The sequence below is a fragment of the Microcebus murinus genome, chromosome 12 (genome assembly GCF_040939455.1).
Source record: "Microcebus murinus isolate Inina chromosome 12, M.murinus_Inina_mat1.0, whole genome shotgun sequence".
Taxonomy (NCBI): Eukaryota; Metazoa; Chordata; class Mammalia; order Primates; family Cheirogaleidae; genus Microcebus; species Microcebus murinus.
Genome location: NC_134115.1, coordinates 89677445 through 89702279, shown reverse-complemented (window position 1 = coordinate 89702279; position 24835 = coordinate 89677445). Strand labels below are relative to the sequence as shown.

At 44.2% G+C, this 24835-nt stretch overlaps 1 protein-coding gene and 1 pseudogene across 5 annotated transcripts in view; both read left to right on the top strand.

Annotated features, from left to right (window-relative positions):
• RAPGEF1 (Rap guanine nucleotide exchange factor 1) overlaps nt 1–24835 on the top strand; it is a 144130-nt gene that overhangs the window by 32322 nt on the left and 86973 nt on the right. The gene's annotated exons all lie outside the window — the stretch shown is intronic.
• LOC142874631 (uncharacterized) lies at nt 1687–1769 on the top strand (annotated as a pseudogene).

Sequence of the window (24835 nt, the reverse complement as noted above, 5' to 3'; positions counted from 1 at the left end):
GACTACAGCTTCATGAGAGACCGTGAGCTAGAACTGCCCGGCTAGTGTGCATCACTCTGCCCATAAGGTGATTGTAAAGCAGTGAATGGGGAGCAGTGAGGAACTCTAAAGAATGTCTGCTTGCCTGCAGAGTTTAATGGATTTTTAAAAGACATTTTAGGTGTCTGTGCCAGTTACATAAATCAGCAAATCTGTTTATGGTTAGGATGAGATGGAAGGGTGATTAAATTACCTAAGGGAACTTAGAAGGAGTAACTTCTAGGTGGGGCAGACATCGAAATACATGTAATCCCCTCAGCAGCCGCCTCCTCCCATGAGGCCAGGGTTGGGAGCTAAATACCTGGTTTGATCCAACTTGCTCCTGATCCCGTCTGTCTTGGCTTTCACTGATGCTTGGTGTGGCCTCTGCTGTAACAGCCGTAACAGCCACATGTGTGCACCCCATGGGGAGCATTTGCTCCCACAGAGGAGAGCTCCAGGTGGCTTTGCTCTTTCTCAGTTTTTCCCACAGGACTTTCTGCACTAAATGGCTTCTCCAGGGGCAGCTGGCCGTTGACCTATGAGTGTGGTCTACTTTGGAAAGATGAGCTGGGCCCATTGGTTCCACCTGAGGAATTTGAACCGGGAAGAGAGACATTCTAATCATTGGTGGGCATTTGAGCTAAAGAGTCTTACAGAATTAGAGCCAAGCAGCCGCCACGTGCTCCCAAGTTAGGAAGGAGCAATAACTCAAAAGAAGCATGTTCACGCACTTATTTAACAGATGTTGAATAGGCCTCTGCTGCGTGCCAGGCATTGTTTTAGTCACTTGGGTTATAGATCTGGTGGAGCTGACATTTCTAGTAGGGGAAAATGGACAATGGACAATAAACCTTATCCGTTAGTGGATTATACATGAAGTGTGTAAGAAGGTGATAAGTGCTGTGTGCAGCAGGATAAAGAGGGTGTCAGGAGTTCCAGGGGTCAAGGGTTAAGTAGGGTGAGTGATGTGGCCTCATTAAGAGGTGATGTTTGTGTAATGTCTTGGAGAAGGCCAGGGAGTTGGCCAACAGTATGTCTGGGGCACAGGCATTCTAGGCAGGAGGTCAGGCAGGAGTGTTCAGGGAGCAGCGACCAGGCAAAAGTGAGCAGGAGTGTGCCAGCCTTAGAGTCGTTGCAAGGACTTGGCTTTTATCACAAGGGAAATGGGCAGCTGTTGCAGAGTTCTAAGCAGAGCAGGGTAGTGGTCTGATTTGGGTTTTGTGAAGATCACTGTATTGTGTTGGGAATAAAGGGAGCCAGTGCAGAGGCAGAACCTTCTGGAAGCTGGTGCAATGATGCAGGTGGGACAGCAGAGATGTGGGGAAGTGGTTGGATCTGAGTGTGTTTTGAAAATGAGAGCCAACAGGATTTCCTAACAGATTGAATGTGGTTTCTGGGAGGAAAAGAAGAATCAAGGATGACTCCAAGGTTTCTGGCCCAAGCAGCTAACTAAGGATGCAGTTGCTGTCAGCTCTGATGGGGAAGGCTGTTAGGGAGCAGGTCATCGGGAGAGACCAAGAGTTCAGCTTGGTCATGTTCAACTGGAAGTGCCTTGTAGATATCCAAGTGGAAGTACTGAGTGGACAGTTAGATACATACTGTTTGGATGAGAGGTGTAAATTGGGGCATTGTGGCATGTAGATTGTATTTAAAGTCCTAAGGGCAAGCTTTGCATAGTGGCAGTGTTGTAGCCAATAATGTTTGTCTGAGGCACAATTTTTGCTAACTGAAAGCTTTTCCCTAAAGTTGTAGGAGCGATTGAGCTCTCAAAGAGAGTAAACTTGGATTGAAAATGGATCCTAGTCCAGAAAGGCCATGAAGCAGGGAGAGGTGGGGAGTGCTGGTTCTCAGGGCTGCTTTCTTCCTTCTAACTCCTCCTGACTTCTAGGTGGGGCTTTCCTTGCATTCTCGTTTATCTTACACCTTCCTTTTTACTTTTTTTTTTTTTTGAGACAGAGTCTCACTTTGTTGCCCAGGCTAGAGTGAGTGCCGTGGCGTCAGCCTGGCTCACAGCAACCTCAATCTCCGGGGTTCAGCGATCCTACTGCCTCAGCCTCCCGAGTAGCTGGGACTACAGGCATTCGCCACCATGCCCGGCTAATTTTTTGTATATATATTTTTAGTTGGTCAATTAATTTATTTCTATTTTTGGTAGAGACGGGGTCTCGCTCAGGCTGGTTTCGAACTCCTGACCTTGAGCAATCCTCCCGCCTTGGCCTCCCAAAGTGCTAGGATTACAGGCGTGAGCCACCACGCCCGGCACACCTTCCTTTTTAGGTGAACCAAGTGTCATTGGGTTTCTACTCCTTGCCACCAAAGAGCTGTGGCTAAAATGGTGGTATTTATCCCTCTTTATGGGTAGGAAACAGATTTGGGGGTTAAATGACTTGCTCGAGGTTATACCAAGTGGGCCAGCTGGGATTGGCTCCACTTTTCCTGGCTCCAGAGAGTGTGCTTGGTGCGGGATGCCCCTGTCCTTCCCGAGCAATACCCAACCACTATTGGCTATTGTGCTGTTTGTGGTGTTCAGTGGGATTCCAGTGGTTTAAATGGTCTTATGCAAGTGAGGAGATAGGTGAGGTGAGGCCTTACACTGAGACGATTATTGGCTTGAGTTTTAAACCTTAGGAATCCTAATGCAGTGAAAGGAATTGAGGCATTAAGTGGCAGTTCTTTGATATCCTGTTTAATTTTCAGTCAACAAACATTTTAGTACCTACTGTGTGTCAAATACTATTAGGCACAAATCTTTCCAAGCCTGGGTTCCTCACTTGAACCACAGAACACAGAGCTGTGACTATTCCCTCAGATCTTCCAGGGATGGTCAGTGGCTAGTGTCCTTCTAGACGCATAGGAGAGGAGTTGATTCATTACCTCCAGTGGACGCCTCAGTGGATGCCTTCAGTCTCTGCTGGAACCCTGATTGAGAAAGGCAGAAACTGAAATAACTCCCCTCACATATAATCACAGTTTCATAAATACTGTGAAAGATCAGAGATGAGATCTGAAGGGCAAGTCAGAGTGAGCTAGGTGAAGTGTGAGGTGGGCCCTTGGAGAGGGAGGGGGTACTACCGGGTTTCCCTGAAAATAAGACAGGGTCTTATATTTATTTTTCCTCAAGAAGACACCCTAGGGCTTATTTTCAGGGGATGTGTTATTTTTTTAAGTACGGTACAACAATCTACATTTATTCAAATATAGTTAAGTCGTCGTCTTCTGGAACATCATCATAACTCTCCAAACCCCAAATTTCATCCTGAATTTCTTGTGACTCTATTTCCTTTAGAACCATTGGCTCTGATCTCTCATGTCGAGCACTAGAGCTCTCATGGGGCGGATGCTCGTCTTCTTTACCGCTCTGAAATGCATGGGTTGTGCAGATACATTGCGTAGCCACGCCCATCACTAGGTCTTTTTTTCTGGGTAGGGCTTATATTGTGCAAATGCTTAGAAATCCTGCTAGGGCTTATTTTATCAGTGGAAGGGGTATCTAGGTGAAAACAATGGGCATAGACCCTGAGGCAGTTTGGGGTAGGGTGAGATGCACTTCATAGGCCCTGTCTGAGCCTTGAGTTTGAGAGCGCTGGCAAGTTAAATAGCCATTAAGTATTTTCAGTGGTGTGTGTGCTTGTCTGTGAAAGAGATAGATTGAGAGAGGAGAGCAGATTTGTGCTTTGACAAGATGACAAGATCACGCTGGCTTCAGTGGAGAAGGCCTTGGAGAGGTAAGAGTGAAATTCGTAGGCTGAGTTGTATTTCCAGGCAGATGATAGCAGCTTAGATGAGGGTGGTGGCAGTGGGGCAGATTCCCTGGGTATCTGGATGGTAAAATGGAAATAGCACTTTGGAATGGATGGGATCTGGGGACTAAAAGGGTGGTATTGTCAAAAGACAAGTTACAACAGATTTAAAGATCTGAATTGGCTTTTCCTGTGATTACAGAATCTATAAAATAGATTACAGAATCTATAAAAATAGAATGAGTTTTCTGGTGGGCTGAGCAGAGAAGGTTGGTTTTTAAGACAGAAAAGGGATGAGGAAAACAGAAACAGAAAATAAGAAGAGGATTTGGTCATTTCAAAGTTACTTTTCTCGTAAAGGTTAAAGCACTGGGGACTTCCTTATCCTGCTGGCTAACGCTGCCATGTTGGTTTGGTCTCTTATAGTGCAGGCTCTCAGTCCAAACCAATAACCTCCTAAATTTTATTTAACAATTCTCCTTTTTCCCCAAAACTTAGGGCATCAGCAGTACTCTCACTCACCATCATTGTGGGTTTTCAGCCTTACAAAGTCATGGGTTTTGGTGTCTGTGTTATTAAGTATTTCTTGGAGTTTCTATCATTCTAGCCAGAGAGAGACAATTTAGCATTCATAGCTTCATGTAGACATTTAATACTTTTTTGAGAGGATACAGTGCACCAGGGAGACTACTATTATGACTAATGACCATGAGGAGGATAATACCAAGAGTTTGGAGTATGCTGTTAGCCAGGGTCCCATGAATCAAACCAACTAAAATCATTTAGATCAAAGAATGAGCCAGACAGGGAATCTACCTGTTTTAGCCAGGCAGCCTGTTAATTCTGTTTATCCACGTGCAACAAGAAGTGTTAGCAACTGCACAGATTCTTTCCTGTTCAGCTAGTAGGTAGCACTTCTGTTATCTAGAGTCCCATGACTGGGTTTGGCATGATAGATCCAACATTTTATCAGTTTTCTAAAGAAGCTACCGATTATGAAATTCCAACTACAGCATTATCCTGTCAAGAGAAAAAGACAGGCATAAACGAGGAAAAATAAGATGGATAGGAGTCTCATTATGATAGGGAGTCTTAATTCTGATGTCTTGGGAAAAGCTTAAGGCATGTTGCCAACTTCTCATCCTGGTTTGCATTTTGAATGTTTCTGGTTATGACATTGGGTGTCTGGGTGAACTCTCTGTGTGGCCTACATGTCAGGCATGAGTGTCCTTTGTAATTTACATGGAGTTGTCCAGGTTCAGTTGATAGGGCTTTGGGAACAGGGCAGTTCTTGTTTTTAATTGGAAAAGTATAGCCAAATAATAGAGGAAACTAGAATTCAGGATCCAGTCCAGTCTACAAATAGATAATAAAAACTGGAAAACAACAAACAGGGCTACAATCTAATAGGCGTATCATGGTTTTTTTGAAACATGAGTTTTCTCTCTAATCTCCCTCATCTCTACTAAAGATAATCAAAGTAATACTAATTTGTTTGCAAAGTAAGCTTATCATCATCAGACATGGCCTGATGACTGACCACAAAGTTTGCTTTTCTGGAACTTTTTTTAGAGAAATGGTCTTTCTCTGTCATCCAGACTGGAGTACAGTGGCATGATTATAGTTCACTGTAACCTTGAACTCCTGGGCTCAAGCAGTCTTCCCACCTCAGCCTCCGAAGTAGCTAGGACTATAGGTATACACTACCACACCTGGCTAATTTTAAAATTTTTTGCAGAGGCGGTCTCACTGTGTTTCCCAGACTGGTCTCAAACTCCTGGCCTCAGGCAATCCTCCTGCCTTGGCCTTCCAAAGTACTGAGATTACAGTCATGTTGCTGGAACTTTTTATAAGGAATCCCAGATTAGACTTTTAAAAGACTTTCAAGGGTAGGAAGCCAAACTAATATTTCTAACTGAATCCTATTATAAAGAGAGCAGATTCTTATTGAACTTATGCAAATAACTATATTAGTATAAAAATAAGAATACTACAAATAAATTTCCAAATTCTAGAGTGATCAGGTAGACAGAAAAAGCAAATTCAATTTTTGTTCACAAGAGTATACTTTACCAAATTGTTATAAGCTATAGATAGCTTAAAAGGAAAAAGACTCCTTAAATCTGGAAAATAAAAACACTAAAAGACTCAACAGTGTTTCAAATAAAGAGCTGTAAAACCCATAATTCTTCTTTATCAGTTTATTGAGTCTAATGTAATTAGTTCTGCTTGATCTTGTTTAGTAGTTTCATAAACCCATCAATTTCTTTATTAGGGTTCTGGAAAGTCTTAGAACCCAGGTGATCTTAAAGTCATCAGAAACCTGTACTTGTCAGAGTCTTTTCCATCCTTTCAGTTAATCTCCTTGAGTATATAACACTTTAGGATTATAGCTACTTGTAAAAAGCTTTCAGAAGAGCATCAGAATAAAGCAATTAATTTTGAACAATAAGACAGTGGCTGTGGTTAAAGATCTGATGAACGTTCATTATAGTATTGATTCAATTGCCATGGAAATTGGTTGCTTCTGTGGCTTACAACAATTTACCATAATAAACAGAATTATAACTGATAACATATCAGATTTCTAGGCATTTCATATCATTTTTTGGAACACATATTGATAACATACCTATAAATATAACTTAAAGAAGGTTTAACATCATTTATTTGACAATGCTCCTCATATAATTTAACATATCAAATAAGCCTAATTAATTTAACCTGTGTCTTTCACAAGGCAAGAGATGTATCCTTCCATGTTTTCCTGGGGCCAAACTTTGACATCCCAAAGTTAATTCAAGGTCAAAAAGACTTTAACTTGGAATTTGATTTTGGGAAGTTTGTCAAAAGGTTTACAACAATTAAAATAAGATCACAGGTAATTGTGAAATAATAGTCATTCATTTAACCAGAGTGATAATTAAAAGACTTCAGAAGGCAAATATAGAAGGTTACATAGTTGTCAGCAAAAACTTAGCTCCTTTATTATTTTGAAGACCCTCACTTTTCTTAAGTAATCAAAGACCTAATAAAAGATAGCACAAGGCACAAGAAATTATCTTGATAAAACACAAAATCTTTGTTTCTTAGGCCAGTTACCTAAAAGATGAAGAAAAACCTTTCACTATTTCTTATTATGAATGATTAAGGCCAGGCTTGGTGGCTCACACCTGTAATCCTAGCACTCTGGGGGAGGCGGGAGGATTGCTTGAGCTCAGGAGTTCGAGACCAGTTTGAGCAAGAGTGAGACCCGTCTCTACTAAAAATAGAAAAATTAGCCTGGCATTGTGCCACACGCCTGTAGGTCCAGCTACTGGGGAAGTTGTAAGAGGATTGCTTGAGCTTAGGAGTCAGGTTGCAGTAAGCTATGATGAAGCCACTGCAGTCTACCTTGGGTGATGGACTGAGACTCTATCTCCGAAAAAAAAAAAAAAAAAAAAGAGCAGATTAAGAGAGAACCAAATTTTAGTTTTGCATTGGTGTACTTTTTTTTTTTTTTTTTTTTTTTGAGACAGAGTCTCACTTTGTTGTCCAGGCTAGAGTGACTGTCATGGCATCAACCTAGCTCACAGCAACCTCAATCTCCTGGGCTCAAGCGATCCTCCTGCCTTAGCCTCCCGAGTAGCTGGGACTACAGGCATGTATCACCATGCCCAGCTAATTTTTTATATATATTTTTAGTTGGTCAATTAATTTCTTTCTATTTTTAGTAGAGACAGGGTCTTGCTCAGGCTGTTTTCAAACTCCTGACCTCGAGCAATCTACCCGCCTCGGCCTCCCAGAGAGCTAGGACTACAGGCGTGAGCCACTGCGCCCGGCCTTATTTACGATTTTCTTATCTATTCAGTTTTTATCCCATACTTTTCCTCCTTCTCATTTTGGAACAACCAGTCACTCTAAGACAAAAATTACTTTCTTTTTTCCTTAACAAAAACTCATTCTGATACTTTATAACTTCCTTAATGAAACATGCCTTGCTTCCTTTGCATACAGAGTTGTTTCCCTTCTTATTTCTAGTCTTTTTTTTTTTTTTTTTTGGATACAGATTCTCACTCTGTTGCCAGGGCTAGGGTGCTGTGATGTCAGCCTAGCTCACAGCAACCTCAAACTCCTGGGCTCAGGCAATCCTCCTGCCTCAGCCTTCCGAGTAGCTGGGACTACAGGTGTTTGCCACCATGCCTGGCTAATTTTTTTCTCTTTTCGGTAGAGACGGGGTCTCGCTCTCACTCAGGCTGGTTTCGAACTCCTGAGCTCAAGCGATCCTCCCGACTTGGCCTCCCAGAGTGCTAGGATTACAGGCGTCAGCACTGCACCCGGCCTATTTCTAGTCTTAATGACTGTATGCTACTATATTAATTAGAATTTTTTAACTCTTAGAAACCTTAATTTCTAGTGAGAACTGTAGGAAATAGGCAAATTTAATCTGTTTAATATCAGCATTTTGCAGATGAGTACCACTTCATAATTTTTAGAAACATGTTTCCTCATAATATATTTTTTCATGTGTATTAACAGGCCCAAATAATTTACCTTCTCTATACCATATAAAAACAAGATGCCAAAATACATATACTTTAAGTTTTTATTCTGCAATTAATATTTCAATACTTTAGCTTATTTAGAAACGACTCAGACATTTCATGGCTATTTATTACTTAATTTAACATGACTTTTAAGATTTCAAGTTTCTGAAAAAGATTTTTGAAACTATGACAGATTCATAGCCAATGAAGGAGTTCAGGAAATGCCATCCCAAAAATGTTGCTTTGGTATATTGATCATTTCCAGCTGAATGCATTTGAAAAATAAATGTAGGGAGAAGCCTTCTCTAGATTTCTTATCTCTCCAATGATAGATGCTCTAAAGGAACAAAACCTTCATCCATGTTACAAACTAGGCAAGTGTCAAAAACAGTACAAAAGTGAAGAAACAGAAGTCAAGCTTGATTCTTTTCCTTTCAGACCATCAGTCTTTCACTTGCCTGTTCCATCACCCTAAGCAATTTTTAGCTAGACAATCCTAAATTTGTATTTCCAAAGGAATAACTCTTAGGTGAGCCAGGGTAGAAGATTTACATTTCAAAGGCTTAGAACTTAAACACCTCTATTTGTCTAGACCAAGAAAGCCCTGTTAAAACTTAATGGGCAAAGGTGAGGCTTGTTATGCAGATTTAAGTCTTTGCCTTGTCATTGTAATAGTTTCTTGTGATTTAGGATGGTGGGAGGGAGACACCTTTACACAATGGAGATTTCCTTTATAGATATAAATTTCTTACAAAGAGTTTCCAAATAGCCAGCTATCTACCAGAAAGGTGTGTTTTGGAGCTTTTGGAGCTCAGTCAAACCAATGGCCTCCTATAAATTTTATTTAACAGTATGAAGCAAGCCAAGGATGGCCACTAGGTTTCTGGCTTGTGTTAATGGGTAGTTGGCATCCACTGAGATAAAGAGTACAGAAGGAAACCACTTGCTGTTTATTTGGTTTATTTATAATCAGTGATTGTGGTTCCTTTAGGGCTTTTTCAATTTTTATTTACTGTAGGAGTCCAAACTATCGGCTGTAGGTGTTCACAGACTCAGAATAATTGACTTCAATTCTCCCCTAAAGTTGTTAATGTGTGGGATTTGGGGGCTTTTAAAGGGAGTGACTTGGAGGGACAGAGCTCCCATCCCACCTTGAGAAGTCTCGCTTTTTTCTGGCATGATGTCTCTAGCTCATCTCCCCCGGGGTATCTCTGCCCAGGCAGGTAACTGCACACAAACTAACCTTGAAAAGGGCAAGAGACTCTCTGTGGCTCATTTTTGTTTCTTTTCTTGGGCACTTGGCTCCTAATGAGAATGCTGCTCATTCAGAGATGCCAGGAAGCCTCTATCCATGAGCGACTCACATGATTTACAGAACTGCCATGCCGAGCATCCTCACGTGGCTAGCAATCACTCCAGGCAGCCGGCAGCATGTTGTTATCAAGCTATTGGGACCTGTGTGATGATGGCGTATCAAGATTGACAAGTTGATTTTCTGTTTATATAGAAAATTATGTGGAAAGGAAATTTTTTAAGGCATGGAGGTGGAAGATCCTGGGATGTGTGGCACGGAGGGAGAGAAGATAGGATCTCTTACTTGACATTAAGAATTTACCAAGTACATTTAAACTCGTCATCCTTGGCACCCACTCAGGGGCTGGGCAAGCTCTGAGCTCTACAGGGGTCACAGGAAGCTGGTTTTACAAATGGGCTGAAATGCTCCCATGTGTCTGCTTTGCTTCAAATTAAGAAAAAGGCAAGGACCACCTTACTCTTGAGGCATTTAAAAAAAATAGAAACCTAAAAGAAACATACTCAGGTGAAAACAGGCTTGTGGGGAGTGATGACTAGAAATCCTATGCAAGTTGCTCAGTTTGCTACTCAGAAAGGTTATTGATTGATTATTCATTGAATCTGTCACCCAGGCTTGCCTTCTTGAATTTTCCAATATTGCTGAGAAGCCAGAGGCTAGCAATGATTTGATTTAACATAGTGGATACTAGTGGTAATTTTATTATCTTTATATGGTTTTGAACCTCAACAGTTGAAATGTTCAGCTTACTTTAGACCTTCCCTTTCATCAGAACTCCATTCATAGTTCAACTAAATAATTATAGTACAACTGTGTAATTACATTTAAGTGACATGAATGTAGAGTATTCGGGACTGAGAAAGCACACACTGGAACCCAGTTTACTTCATTCAGCAGATATTAATGAGGACTTCCTAAATCTCTAGCACTGTGCTAGGCACTGGGAAGACAGCCATGAGCAGATGGAGACTTGCCTTTCACTGCCTGGGGGGAAAGAAGCAGTAGACTCAGCCTGCAATATAGAGAGGTACGTTTTATGCAGGAAGCTATGACCTAATTACCTGGTTTAGGAGGTCAGAGCAGGTCTATGGGAGAAAATAATTATTCAAACTTTGGGCAGGAGCCAAGGATTTCTGGACAGTGTGATGGTGACTTTACATTGATTTCAGGGTCGATTTGGCAGCTCTTAGCATTGATGCCCAGCTGTACAGTGGGGTTGCATCTCATACAGGCAGGGGGTTGGGTTTGAATGAAAGAATATATGGATCAATTGTGTATACAGAAAGTCACCTTTGAGAATCCCATTGGGAGCAACAGAGCCAGTTAGTTGCCTTTTCAGCATTGGAATAGGGTGCTGTTTCTTAACTTAGACTGTGGTCCCCAGGTCCCCAACCCCCAGGCCACGCCCTGTACTGGTCCATGGCCTGTTAGGAACTCGGCTATGCATCACCACCTGAGCTCCACTGCCCCCAGACCCCTCCCCTGGAAAAATTGTGCTAGGTGAAACTTAGGAAGAGGGGAGTGGCAGGCCACAGAGCAGGAGGTGAGATTCCCCCATCACTCAAATCACCACCAAAAGGCTGTGTAACCGCAGGGATGGCAAACAACAGGCCAAATCCAGGGGGCTGTCTGTTTTTGTAAATAAAGTTTTGTTGGGACACAGCCATGCCTGTTCCTTTACATACTGGGGACACTGCTTTCTCACAAACTGGCAGAGTTGAGTATGAGACTGTATGGCCCACAAAGTCAGAGACATTTTGTATCTTACCCTTTAAAGGAAAAGTTTGCTGCCCTCTGCTTTAGAGCAAGTGAAGTTTTATATTCAGGCACCATTTTGTAAAAAGAAAATTGTTGTCTTCAAACACTAGAACCTTATCAGTGAGATGAGCTATATACACCACATGAGGCTTGAAGAAACTGAAGCAACAGCCACTTCCCCTCTCCCATCTTTTATTTTTTTTATTTTTTTTTTATTTCGGCATATTATGGGGGTACAGATTTTAAGGTTTCAATAAATGCCCATTTCCCCCCCTCCCCCCACAAGTCTGAGTCTCCAGCATGACCATCTCCCAGATGGTGCACATCTCACTCATTATATATGTATATACCCGCCCCCCTCCCACCTGCCCAATACCCTATTACTGTAGTACCTATGTGACCACTTAGGTGCTGTTCAGTTAATACCAATTTGCTGGTGAGTATATGTGGTGCTTGTTTTTTCATTCTTGGGATACTTCACTTAATAGTATGGGTTCCAGCTCTAACCAAGAAAATATAAGATGTGCTATATCACCATTGTTTCGTAGAGCTGCATAGTACTCCATGGTATACATATACCACATTTTATTAATCCATTCTTGGATTGATGAGCACTTGGGCTGTTTCCACAGCCTTGCGATTATGAATTGTGCTGCTATAAACATTTGAGTGCAGGTGTCTTTTTTGTAGAGTGTCATTGGATCTTTTGGGTAGATGCCCAGCAATGGGATTGCTGGATCAAATGGTAGATTCACTTGTATCGCTTTAAGGTATCTCCATATTGCTTTCCACAGAGGTTGAACTAGTTTGCAGTCCCACCAGCAGTGTAGGAGTATAGAATTTTTTTTATTTCCATCTTGATTTCTTCATTTACGAAGTAATCATTTAGTAGGAGGTTGTTTAATTTCCACGTTTTTGTGTAGAAATGTGACTTTCTGTTAGGGTTGATTTCTACTTTTATTCCACTGTGATCTGAGAAGGTACATGGTATGATTTCTATTTTTTTAAATTTCTTGAGATTTACTTTGTGTCCTAGGATATGGTCAATCTTAGAGAATGTCCCGTGAGCTGATGAGAAGAACGTATATTCAGTGGATTTTGGGTAGAATGTCCTGTAGATGTTAGTCAGACCCAGTTGTTCCAAGGTTTTGTTTAAGTCCATTATTTCTTTATTAATTTTCTGTTTGGAGGATCTATCTTGTGCCGTCAGTGGGGTGTTGAAATCTCCGGTGATTATGGAGTTGCTATTAATCCATTTGCTTAGATCCAGTAAGGTTTGCTTTATGAAACTGGGTGCACCTAAGTTGGGTGCATATATATTTAAAATTGTTATCTCTTCTTGTTGAAGTGTGCCCTTCACCATTATATAATGACCCTCTTTGTCTTTCACTACTTTTGTTGGTTTAAAAATTAAATCGTCTGAAATTAGAACTGCCACACCAGCCTTCTTTTGGCTTCCACTTGCCTAGAATACTGATCTCTACCCTTTTACTTTTAGTCTATATGCATCCTTGCAGCTTAGATGTGTTTCCTGAAGACAGCATATACTTGGACTGTATTTTCTTATCCATTCAGCCAGCCTATGTCTCTTGAGTGGAGAGTTTAAGCCATTCACATTTATTGAGAGAACTGATAGGTAAGGTAGATTACTGTTCATTCTGTTGGGTTGGATGTTGTTGCTTTGATTTCTCTCTTGAGCCATTGTATTATCTGGCCTTTAATCTTTGGGTTTTGGTTGTTTTTATATTCGTGAGTTTTTATTATGGTGTTCCATGTGTAACACTGTTTTGAGTACTTCTTGTAGGGCTGGTCTTGTCTTGGTGAATTCTCTGAGACTTTGCTTGTCTGAGAATGTCTTTATTTCTCCTTCATAGACGAAGCTTAGTTTTGCAGGGAATAAGATTCTAGGATGGGCATTGTTTTGTTTCAGAAGAGTGAGAATGGGGCCCCAGTCTCTCCTTTCTTGTAAAGTCTCATTAGAGAAGTCTGGTGTTATTCGAATTGGCTTTCCCTTGTATGTCACTTGCTTCTTTTGTCTTACAGCTCTTAGAAGGGCCTCTTTAGTTGATATTTTGGTCAGTCTGATGACTGCATGTCGTGACGTCTTCCTGTTTGCATTGAATCTCCCAGGGGTCCTCTGAGCTTCTTGAACTTGTATATCGAGATTTTGAGCAAGGCCTGGAAAACTTTCTTCTATTATATCTTCAAATAGCTTGTCTAACCCTTGGGTGTTGTCCTCTTCCCCTTCTGGTAACCCTATGACCCTCACATTAGGTTTCTTCACATAATCCCACATCTCTTGTAGGCTTTGCTCTTTTCTCTTGTTTCTCTGCTCTATCTCTGTGATGGTTTTATTTAGTTGGAGGGTGTTATCTTCAATCTCTGAGATTCTTTCTTCTGTTTGATCTACCCTGTTCTTGAGACTTTCCACTGTATTTTGTAGTTCCCTGAATTGATTCTTCATTTCCAGGAGTTCGGTTAAACTTTTCTTCATTGTGTCTATTTCTTTAGTGAACTTTTGTTCTAGGTCCTGGAGGCTTTTTGTGATTTCTTTGTGTTGGTTATTGAGTTGTTGTTGCAGCTCGGTGAGTGTTCTTATGATCCACATACGAAATTCCTCTTCTGTCATTTTGGTTGCCTGATTTGGGTTGGTGTCCGTTTCTAGGGGGCTAGTGTTCCTCTTTGGGGGTGTGTTTTCTGTTTGGTTCTTTATATTTCCTGAGTTCCTTCGCTGATTTCTTCCCATGTCGATCAGTTGTTGTTTCTTTCCTTTAGGTTTTTGTTTGGGTATTCACACGCCTTGTTTAGTTTCTGAGCCGTTAGGTGGTGTCTGTGGGTGAGATTCGACCACTCCCTGTATAATGAGTCAGTGGGTGCAGTGAAAAGGCTGTGCAGGATGCCATCCCTGTCAGTAGGTGGCGCTTGCTTGGAGGAACAGGCTATGCTGTTGTTTTTGTGGCCTGTTATCAGCTCTTGTTCTGGGCGGAGCTGGGTTGGGTAAGCCTGCCCTCAGGCACCACCAATGCTGTTAGCAGGGGTCAAAGTTCTGTTCTCTGCTTCCAGGAAAAGCTGTCAGGGCGGGGCTGGAATGGTCCTGCTCAGCCAGAAAGTCTGCTTGTGGGGGTGGGGCTGTCTGAGACCCGCAGTCTGGAGCAGGCCTCGCTTCTTTCCACCCTCCCCAACTCTGCAGCTACTCCTGGACCTCTGCCAGCAGGCCAGACTACACGTCACCAGGCCTCCCCGGATTGTGATGCCAGCGGGGAGGTTCCCTGCGCAGAAACGCTGCCTGGGCTAGGCGCACGGCCTCCCTTTGGTGGGAGGGTTGCCCTCTAGGATGCTGATCTGCCCCTGGAGGCACACACACCTCAGCAGGCTGTTCACAAATATCCCTTCTGTGCCCCGGGCAATGCTAGACCTCGGTGCACGGGATCTGGTCTGCAGGTCCAACCTCTGGGTCCCAGAGTTCAAACTGTATCCCCTCCAGGGAGAGGAGTTCCGGTCCCAATTCACCCACAGGGAGCCCAAGCTGTGTCTGTGTCTCTCAGCCTCTGAGTTGGCACCATTCTCCTGGGAACACCGTGCCAGCAGCACCTGGGAGGGCTGGCGGGTACGGAGCTCACAGTCTGAGTTCCCCTGAGTCAGCTGTAGGGTCCCAAAAGGGAAGGTCCCGTTCCCTGGAGGTGCCTCCGGCTGGTGGCTGTATTGTCTCTCTGGGCAGCCGCAGGTATGGTCGACCGAGGGGAGAAGGAGGCAATATGGCGCCTGCCGCGCGGCTCAGGTCTGTGCACACGGAGGTGCCCAGAGGGATTTGGGAGTCTGGTGCTGCGTCTGCTACAGGCTCACCGCTAGCTGGTGGCGGCCGTCTCTGGGCTGGTGTCCGCAGGTCTCTCCACCTGCTGGGGAGCCCACCAGCAGTCCCAAATGCAGGGGAGGGGAAAGGTGATTTATCCACCTACCCTTCCTGCTGGTCTCCAGGCTGCTCCAGTGGTCTCAGCTTCCAGTTCTCCTCCGCAGCCTCCTCTCGTGGAGTCTCCCGGGGTCTCAGGTACCCCTCCTTCCGGCCCTCGTCTGCTGTATGCTCACCTTCTTGCTTCTTTTTTCTAATTTCTGCTAGAATCTGTCTTTTCTGCAGAGACACTCTTTCTAGCGGTATTTCTCGTCCGCCATCTTGATCCTCCTCCCTCCCCTCTCCCATCTTAATTTCAGCTTGGGCCATACGCTCATTAACCGAAATACAGAGTGATTGGCCTCAAATATGTATCCTTCCTCCTTCCCTCTCTCCTCTGTCTGTCTGTCTCTGAACTGAATTCGGCTGCATTCAGTGGAGTCTGTCGCATACACTTTGTATGCCTGCAGTCGTGGTAAGCTGATGAAGAAAGTACAGAGGCAGACTGAACATGTAAGTGATGCATTTCTGCCAGCTAAAAGCTAGAATGTTGTCCTAGTGATTTCAGGAGGAAAAAAATGGTAAGAGAATGACTTGTCATCTTGACACAGTTAAGCACACTGAACCTCAAAATAACCCTCCTGTAGCTCTCCCTACTATGCTCACATTGTAACTGGCCCTGCGGTCTCAAGAAGACATTGTCCTGATTGCCCATAAATGAACCTTGTTGATCTAAATTTGGGGGTGGGGGTTTTATTTGCATTTAATTATAAATTTGATTATATTCTATAGTTGTGAGAGAGCTAGAAGCATGTGGCAGACAGACTTTAAGGTGGCCCCTATGATTCCCACCCCCTGGTGCTCACACTTTGAGTCCCTCCACTTGAGTGTGGATGGCGCCTGTGACAGGCTTCTAACCAGTAGAAGACAGCAATGCTGATGGGCTGTCACTCCCAGGGCTTGTTTTGTTATCTGAGACTCTCCTGACTGGCTTTGAGGGGGAGGCTTCTGTGGCCTCAGCCTACAAGCAGCAAAAAGCCGAGGCCCTTAATCTTAGAGCTGCAAGGAAATTAGTTCTTCTGCCCATACCTGAGTGAGCAGCGAGATGCAGCCCTTTCCCTGGCCAAGCCTACAGATGAAACCAAACCGTTCTATGCCTTTAGTGCAGCCTTGCAGGGGGCCCAGCTAGCTGTGCTTGGACTCCTGACCCACAGAAGCAATGAGATAATGAATGTGTGTGGTTTTAAGCCGATAAGTTTGTGGTACTTTGTTTTGCAGCAATAGAAAAATAAAACAAAGCATTTAAGAAGTTTACACCAGTAGTTATTGGTACATATTTAAGTCAGATCACCTTCAGGTGGGAACATCTGAGTCACAGCCCTGAGGAGCTTTTAATCTCTTGTTTCCTTTTTCTTCTCCTCAGGCAAAGCCAAAAGTGGCTCCTGGGGTCATTTTTATAGTACCTACAAGGTATTTCTAGCAAGACACTAATGAGAGATGCACTGCCAGTGAGGTTTCCTTGGTCACAGTGGGAGAGAGGGGCCCCCACACCATGGCCCAGTGTTCTTTTAAGCCGGAACTCTTGGACGCGAGCATTGGCCCCTTGGGCTCATCCTCCCTGAAGTCCGCTGCAGCTTCCAAGGAGGTGGCATCTGAAGATGTTTATAATCTGTCCTTCATACAGCTGCTTGCGCGCCCTCTTGTCAGTAAGAATTCCCTGTTGGGGGCCTCATTTCTTCACTTGAGCTTCAGAGGGCCCTTGTTCCAGTCCCTGGGTCCGGATTTGTCATGGCATTCTTGTCCACCCTGCTCCATCCGTGCTCCTTCTCAGCCCTTTCTTCTCCAGGCTGAGGAATTCCAGACTTTTTGCTCTGCGCTGCTCCCACTGTCCTATTTTGCCCATCTACTGCCCTTCTACACCGTATCCCGTTTCACTCATAAAAAGCAGGGGAAAATGGTAAAACTGAACTTCAAGCCTCCCTATGTAATCCTGGCTCCCATTTGATTGTTGGTTCTTTGAAGAAAGATGCTACCTGTGCTGCCCTGTATGAGGCCAGCCTCCTGCATCATGTGATTGGATTTTGCACCCCCAAGGCCCTGCTAGTGCCTGCAGAACTGACAGCCTCTTGGGCACTGGTGTGTCAGGCCATAGTCATCAGTACTTTAACTGCTCAGAGCTCAGTGTTGCTTGACTGACATCTCACTTCTGCCAAAAATAGGCGAGGTAAAACATATTTCTGTTCTTGAAGGTTTATTTCTATATCAAGTTGGAGGTCTTGAAAGCAATACACTGGGCTATATTAATAGATTCCCTAAGAAATATCAATTGATATAAAGCTATTGAGCTATTGACTTTTTTATAGAGCACAGATACTACATGGTTATTTGAAGAACATTGTAGATGTTGTAAGAACAAAGTTGAAGACCCAAATCATAGTTACTTTACATCCTTCTTGAAATTCCTTCCAGAATATCACACTAGAAAAGTTTTCCTTTTAAAGAAGTTCATATACTTTCTTTTAATGGACAAAATTTATCCATCTTATTTATCTTTTTACCTTTGCTACTAGGAAACTTAGAGCCAAAAGGCCACAGCTTAGCTGCAGTAAATCTTGTATTCTGAGCTTCTGATACTGTTTGCTTTTCAACTGTCTTATGTGCTATGTATCTAATGTTACCTAAATAAATACCATTAGGAGAAGATTTGCTTTGCAACTTGCACATTAATTCTGTGGTTTGCTTTGACCCTGCTTCTGAGCAGAAGTAGCTGTGAGTGTGTTACATAAATTATTAGAGGAGTTGTTTTAACTAGTGTACTCAAGAGCTTGTTGACCTGTGCTCTGGGTGAGAACTTTGATTTCTGCTTGTTTTCAAAGTGGTCTAATTCCATGATACAATTTTGATTTAGGAGAATTTGGTTCTGACCTGGTGTGAGTCAGTGAGTCTTTGTGGGATTGGTGCAAACCAAGACTCTTCATGTTGATGACCAGGTCTGTAGCAGCTAGGCAGCTAGTTCTGCCTTCTGAGCCTGTTCCATTCCCTACCCCACCCCCGCCCCCTTCTGCTTGGGCAGAGGAGAGAGAAGGAAAATCTTTTGGTAGATGTTTCTAGCAGGACCCTTTAGGCATAGAGAGAAAGCTAATTTTAGTCCTGTTTTTAATATTATGGTAGTTTGGTTGCGTCTTTCCTCTTAGGGCAGAGAATTTTAGCTTTTGTTTTTGGTTTTGCATTTCCTGTGTTTACCTCCTGAAGCAAAATGGACTGCTAAAAATGTCACTTGGTATTTGTTATTTTGTGCCTAGAATAACATTTAAGACCTGTGAGCACTGTGTGAGTCACTAAAATAGTTTTAGGAGAAAGAAATGTCATCTGTGTTACTCTTTCTGTATTTCTCCCTAGAATTTTCCCAGTTGATTTTCTGTGTTTGTTAATTGGACATAATCTATTTCTTCCATCAGTAGCAATGCAATAACATTATACTTGTGGTCATGTTGCATCTCTCCTTTATGCGGAACACCTTATTTTTAAAACTACAGTAAGTTTAGGAAGAAGATCATGGCTAAAGAGGGAAGTTGCTGGAAAATACAGTTGTGCTGCTTACCCAGTAAACAGCCAGCGAACAAGCTGTATGTGCTTTCACTGGTTGGAGCTTAAACAGGTGCTTGTCACAGAGCAGAGTTGGGTTTGTTCAGCAGGTGTCCCCAGTGAATAGCACATAGTAGGAACTTTGTAAATATGTGTTGGATAAATGAAGTCAGTAGCATAACATGTAGGGAATAGGAAAAGAGGGATGGTTTTATAAAACAATAAAAAGGGAGATCAGCTTGGCCTGTGGCCTTTGAACTTAGTGTGTATCAGAATCACCTGGGGAGCTGGTTAAAGCCTAAGGCTGGGGCCCAAGGATTTGTATCTCTAAAAAGTCTCTTAATGAGGCTGCTGCTGCTGGTTCAGGACCACACCTTGAGAACCACTAATATAGGCTAATGCCTGCAGATGAGAAAAGAGGTTTGGAGAAATTGTGGGGGTTTTGTCTGACAAAACTAATTAGTGACTGAACCAACACAAAAAGGCAGGTGTTTCTTTCCCACTTCCTGACTTGAGGATGGAGAAGTGTACTCCGATATTCCTGAACAGGCAAACTGCTATGGTGGTGGCCACGTACCCCAGTTTCTTTCCTGGGATTTAGTCCCAGCTAACGGACAACCTTGGGACAAACAGGAGGACAAACAGAGGGGTTGTTCCAGTGTTTGTTAATTACTCCTGCAAATGTGCCCTGTACCAGCCACCCTTTGTGACTGGATGGCATCTGCCACCCAGCAAAGGAAGAGGTTTGTTTGGGAGCCAAGTAGTCTTCCCGATTGTTTGGCAGTTGTGTCCCTAAAGTCTCTTGCCTATCTTGGAGATCTTAGCACAGCCCATGTGCTTGGGGTTCAGCTGCCCCGAGGGGTAGTCAGCCCCCACAGTTGATTCCCATATACTGCGGTGGGTGCTGAGACTAGGGGGCATTCTTGATAGACATTCCATTTACTCACAGCCCTTGTCCCCTCTGGGTGAGCCGGGAAGAACCCCTGGTGGGTGCCCTGGTTTAGCGGGAAGCTGTTTAGCCCAGGCAGGAGGAGGTTACTGTGGCCATCTCCTGTCCACGGTTTTCTTTGTTTCCCTTCCATGGTACTGTCAACACCCAGCTCTCTAGCACCTTCACACTCTGAGAGATGCGGTCACTTGCATCCATTTAGGAAGGCACTACAGTGTTATGACCGAGGCTGTCAGCTGAGTTCAGGTCATTTCCCACTTGTTCTGGGACTTTGGGCCTAGCTCTTTTCTCTGAACTTCAGTTTCTTCATCTATAAAATGGCCATTAAAATAATGTTTGCCTATCAGGGGTGGCATAGTAACTGCTCAATAAGTTACTGGCTGTTTTGGAGGAGTGTGGTGTAGGATAGATTGGGTTATAGACAGTATCCGACCAACATGAGCCTTAAATCCCTCTTCATCCTCACTTCTGTGGGCTGTTCTGGCACCTGGGCAGGACAACCATGCACGTACACTTTAGATTTTGCCTTGTGGCAATTTGCTTTAAGACAAGATTGGGGGAATTCATTTTTGTCTAAACATCTGGACCACCAGTACATTGGTAATGAGTCTCTTAGGTAAAGGAAGGTGTCTTCTGGGTGGTTGGCTGTTGGATACCGTATTTAGATGAATGAATTAACCCTTTCTCATAGCAGATGAAGAAAGCACATCCTGAACCCTGTGACCTGCATGTCCCAGCACCCTGAGGAAGGCTGCCAGGCCTCCCCAGTTCCACAGGACCCGCCCCCATCTGCAAGACCCGCCCCCAGCTTCCCTGGCCCTCCCAGCCCAGGGCCTTCCGAACACATGCCTCCCTCTGCCAGGAACACTGTCCTCAGTCCATACTTTACCCCCAGCAAAAATACAGTGCAAGCTGGCCAGCCTTGCTGGCCTCGCTACAGAGGCTCACTCAGGCTTCAGTTTAAGCCAGCTTCCTCCACTGTGGAGGGCTTCACAGCACACCTTTTCCTGGCTCCCTTCCTCCCCTGCCTTACTGCCCCCTCCCCTGCTGCAAGAGTCTGCTTCTAGGAAACCTAGAGCAGGACTTTAAGCATTCACCTGGGGGAGGCCACTGCCACCCACCTGCCCAGATCTGGTTGGGGTCGTTGGCCTCACTTTGTAGCAGTCACCACCTCTGTGATGGTGTGTTTTGGGTCTTTCTTCCTGTTCCTCCTAAGTATCGGTGCCCTGTGCGTCTGCCTGCCTCACTGCTGCATCCCAGACACTGGGTATTTGGGGCGCTTGAGAAGTGCCATGTGCCATGTCACGTCATAGGGTCCCCCTTTTCCACAAGGTTTCTTGTTCTCTGAGAGAAGTGAGGGAATGTGACAGAGAAAGCTTTCCTTAGCAAGCAGCCAGGGGTGAACTTTCCTTCTAGGGAACCCTTTTCAGATTGGGGCCTTAGGAAGGCCCTCTAAGCCTGAGCAGCTGTCGGAGACATTCACCGGACTGGGCTCCACCCAGCAGTTCACACCTCCAAGCTCCCAATAGGCCCGGGCAGGCAGAGCCACAGCCCTGACAGGGAAATGATGCAGGGAAGAGTGCTGTCCTGCACCAGCTGTGGAGGTCTAGATTCCTTTGTGCCTGGGGGAGAGGGACCACAATGGTGGCTCTCACACAGTGGTGACCAGGGCCAGTTTATGTTTTTTTAGAGACAAGGTCTCATTTTGTCACCCAGACTGCAGTGCAGTGGAGAAATCATAGCTCCCTACGGCCTTGAGCTCCTGGGTGCAAGCGTTTCTCTAGCCTCTGCCTCCCAAGCAAGTTGGGTCTACAAACGCGAGCCACCAAGCCTGGCTGATTTTTTTTTTCTTTTTTGTAGACATGGGGTCTCACTATGTTGCCATGGCTGATCTCGAACTCCTGACCTCAAGTGATCCTCCTGCCTCAGCCTCCCAAAGTGTTGGGAATACAGGCGTGAGCCACGGCACCCAGCCCAGGGCCAGTTTAGAACACAGAGGTCTGAGCTCATTTTTATGTCAGGATGACTGCTTTGAGTAAGAGAGTGGGCTTTTAAAGCCAGAGAGTGCTCTACAAGCTGCCTGTTTCAGCACTTTAGGGCTGGTCTTTCTATAGCTGGTTGTGGTTCGTCGCCCTCAGAAATGAATGTTGACAATAGTGTCAGGCCCCATTTGAAGCAGCCGATTTTAACCAGGCTCCAGGAAACATAGTTCTGTGCTAATATTTTTGTTTTGATGAAAAATTTTAAAACACTACTCTAAACCCCCACCACAAAGAATACAAAAATATTATTGTAAAGAAACTAGATATATTTCAGTCCCTGCTCTGTGGTGGTGCTTCAATTTGTAAGGAAAGTTGGAAGCAAAAATGCTTTAAAAGGTGGCCTCAAAAAGTGCATGTAACTTTCTGTTCTCATACTCCTTTTTATAGAGTTAGAGACCCCATGTATACGTTCAGTCTATAGATTTTCATGCATTTTCAAACATCTACTAGTTCCACAAGTTGCATATTTTTACTATTAAGGTGCCCGTAGCTCTGAGAATGAGGGGACTGACAGACGCCATGTTTTTCTTCATGGTCACTTGGTGGGTCTTAGAAACTTTCGGTTGAACACCACTGGACTCTTGCCTGCCACCTTCTTTCCAGGCAGGCAAGGGGTTTTATAGTCCCCACACAGATTGGGTGGGATTCCTGAGTTCCTAGGAATGTTCTGCTTTCTATCAGATCTGGAAGGACCTGTGCTTTGGGTTGCTGGATCCTTGGCTGATTTCATTCCTTCCAGCAGTTGATTTTGTTTACCTGTTTAGAAAATGTAAGGCATCTCTTTTTTTTTTTTTTTTGAGACGGAGTCTCGCTCTTTTGCCCCCAGTAAAGTGCAGTGGCACCATCACAGCACACAGCAACCTCAAACTCCTGGGCTCAAACAGCCCTCCTGCCTCAGCCTCCAAAGTAGCTGGGACTACAGGCACGCACCACCTCACCTGGCTAATTTTTCTATTTTTAATAAAGATGGGGTCTCATTCTTGCTCAGGCTGGTCTTGAACTCCTGAGCTCAAGCAATCCTCCCTCCTTGGCCTCCCATAGTGCTAGGATTGAGCCACCACACCCAGCCAAGGTTTTCCATCTTAAACGTAAAATGTGGATGTCATCTTAAACACACTTTGTTTTCCACTGAGGATAAAGTTCATTCTCAGGTCAGGTCAGCAGTGACATTAGGACCCAAACTCCAGCCTCTGGGCCTGCTCCTAAGCAGGCTGGCCCCTTAGGCCAAGTGTCTTGGTGGCTTTTCACCCAGCCTTAATTTTGTAGACATTAATGTCTCAGCCACTCCCCCTCAGATAGTCTGATTTGAAAGTTACTGTATCTGTTCTGTATTCCCATGAGAAAGGCAAATGATTTTGTTCAGATTTGCTTTCTTCTGATTGCAAATATGAACATTTATATTTGTTTTGTGTATACGTTTTCAGACCAGACACCGGACATTCTGACCCCTCCCTCCTCCCTTGAGAACCACTGACTTAGAACAGTCACTCAAGGGCAAAAAACACATTTTTTTTCCCAGCACAAAGTAGATGCTAAACAAACACTATAGCCAAATATAAACAAGTAAGTCATTCGGCAGAAGGAAGTTCTGGGTGAAATATGTTTGCCCTCACAAGCACTCCATGCACACAGTGGGGCTTCAGGAAATACTGGCTGACTGGCTCTCTGAGCCTTGTACTTGAAGAGCCCTGGTTTCCTTGGTTGGGGTGATTGGTTAGTTGGAATTTGGTGGCTGCCACTGGTGGTCACCCACTCTCCCCCTAGATGGTCCTTTTCCAGGTACAGCATTTACACATTTGTTTCCCAGTTAGGAGGGGCTTATCCTAGAGAATGTTCCGATCTGAGATTAGAATTTGCCCTGCTGTCAAAGTCAAAGGATCCCACGTGCCTGTCACTTTATATATGCACTTGACTGTAGTGGGCTTGCAGTCAGCCTCTCCCCCCTCCTCTTTGGCCCAAGATTTGAAATTTCTTAACAGCTTTACCACTTTTCCCTTAGACCTTTGTCTTCTAAAACATAGTCACCTGAAGGGCTTGTCAAAGCCTAGTTTGCTGGGCTGCTTCCACAGAGACCATTAGGTTCATTGGATTGAGGGAGTTTGGGTCCAGGCTGGAGAGCTGGCGTTCTCTGTATGTGCTGCCGAGGCGAGCAAGAGAGCTGGCTTTCTGACTTCTCCCAGGTAACACTGGTGCTGTCCTCTGATGCCCAGCCCTTCCCTTTCTCAGTTGAAGGCAGGATTAAGACACTATTTTGTCATAGAACTGATTCAGTGAAATGGTGAATAGTGAAAAAGTGCAGTGGAATTTTAATCTTTCTAGATTTTGATATACTTTTTATACTTGGTTGTAATATAAAATGCATTTCTCATTGTTAAAAAAGGTTTGAAACCCACAGATAGTCTCTCCCTTAGCTTATTCTCTAAAAGGGCCACCTGTTGCCTTTGCACCTGTACGTGGCCCTCAGCTCCAAACCCAGGGTGGGAAGCTTAACCAGCATCTTGGTAACTTTGGGTTAAAGGTCAGATTTGTGGTCTTGTCCACCCCTGACCTACAGCAACACCTCATCATGCAGAGCCTGCTGGTATTTTCTATTGTTTCATGTTTTAATCCATAAAATTGATTTCAACCTGCTAATGGGTTGTGACTTATAGTAAGCATTAGCAATGGGAATAGCCCACAAATCCATACCTCCCCCCACCCCCAGGGTAGCAAGGGCCAGTTTTGTCTCTCAGAGGTGCCTGTCCTCACCCAACTTAACCCCCCGCTGTACCTCTCCACCCCACCCTTGCCCCCATTCAAGGGCTTCCTTGCTGAACTCCTCATGCATCTCTCAAAGAGTAACCCCTTATGGCTGCAACATTTGACTCACCTGTGTGTAGCTCTGGCTGCTTGGCTTGATCTCTGTGTCAGCTTATTAATAACTACCTTAGGGCAGGGCCTATTCAGCCTTGGGCCCCCTGTGGCAAGTGCCCAGCACCCAGCTGGTGGGCTCAGGCAAGTTGTGCTCGCTCCATAG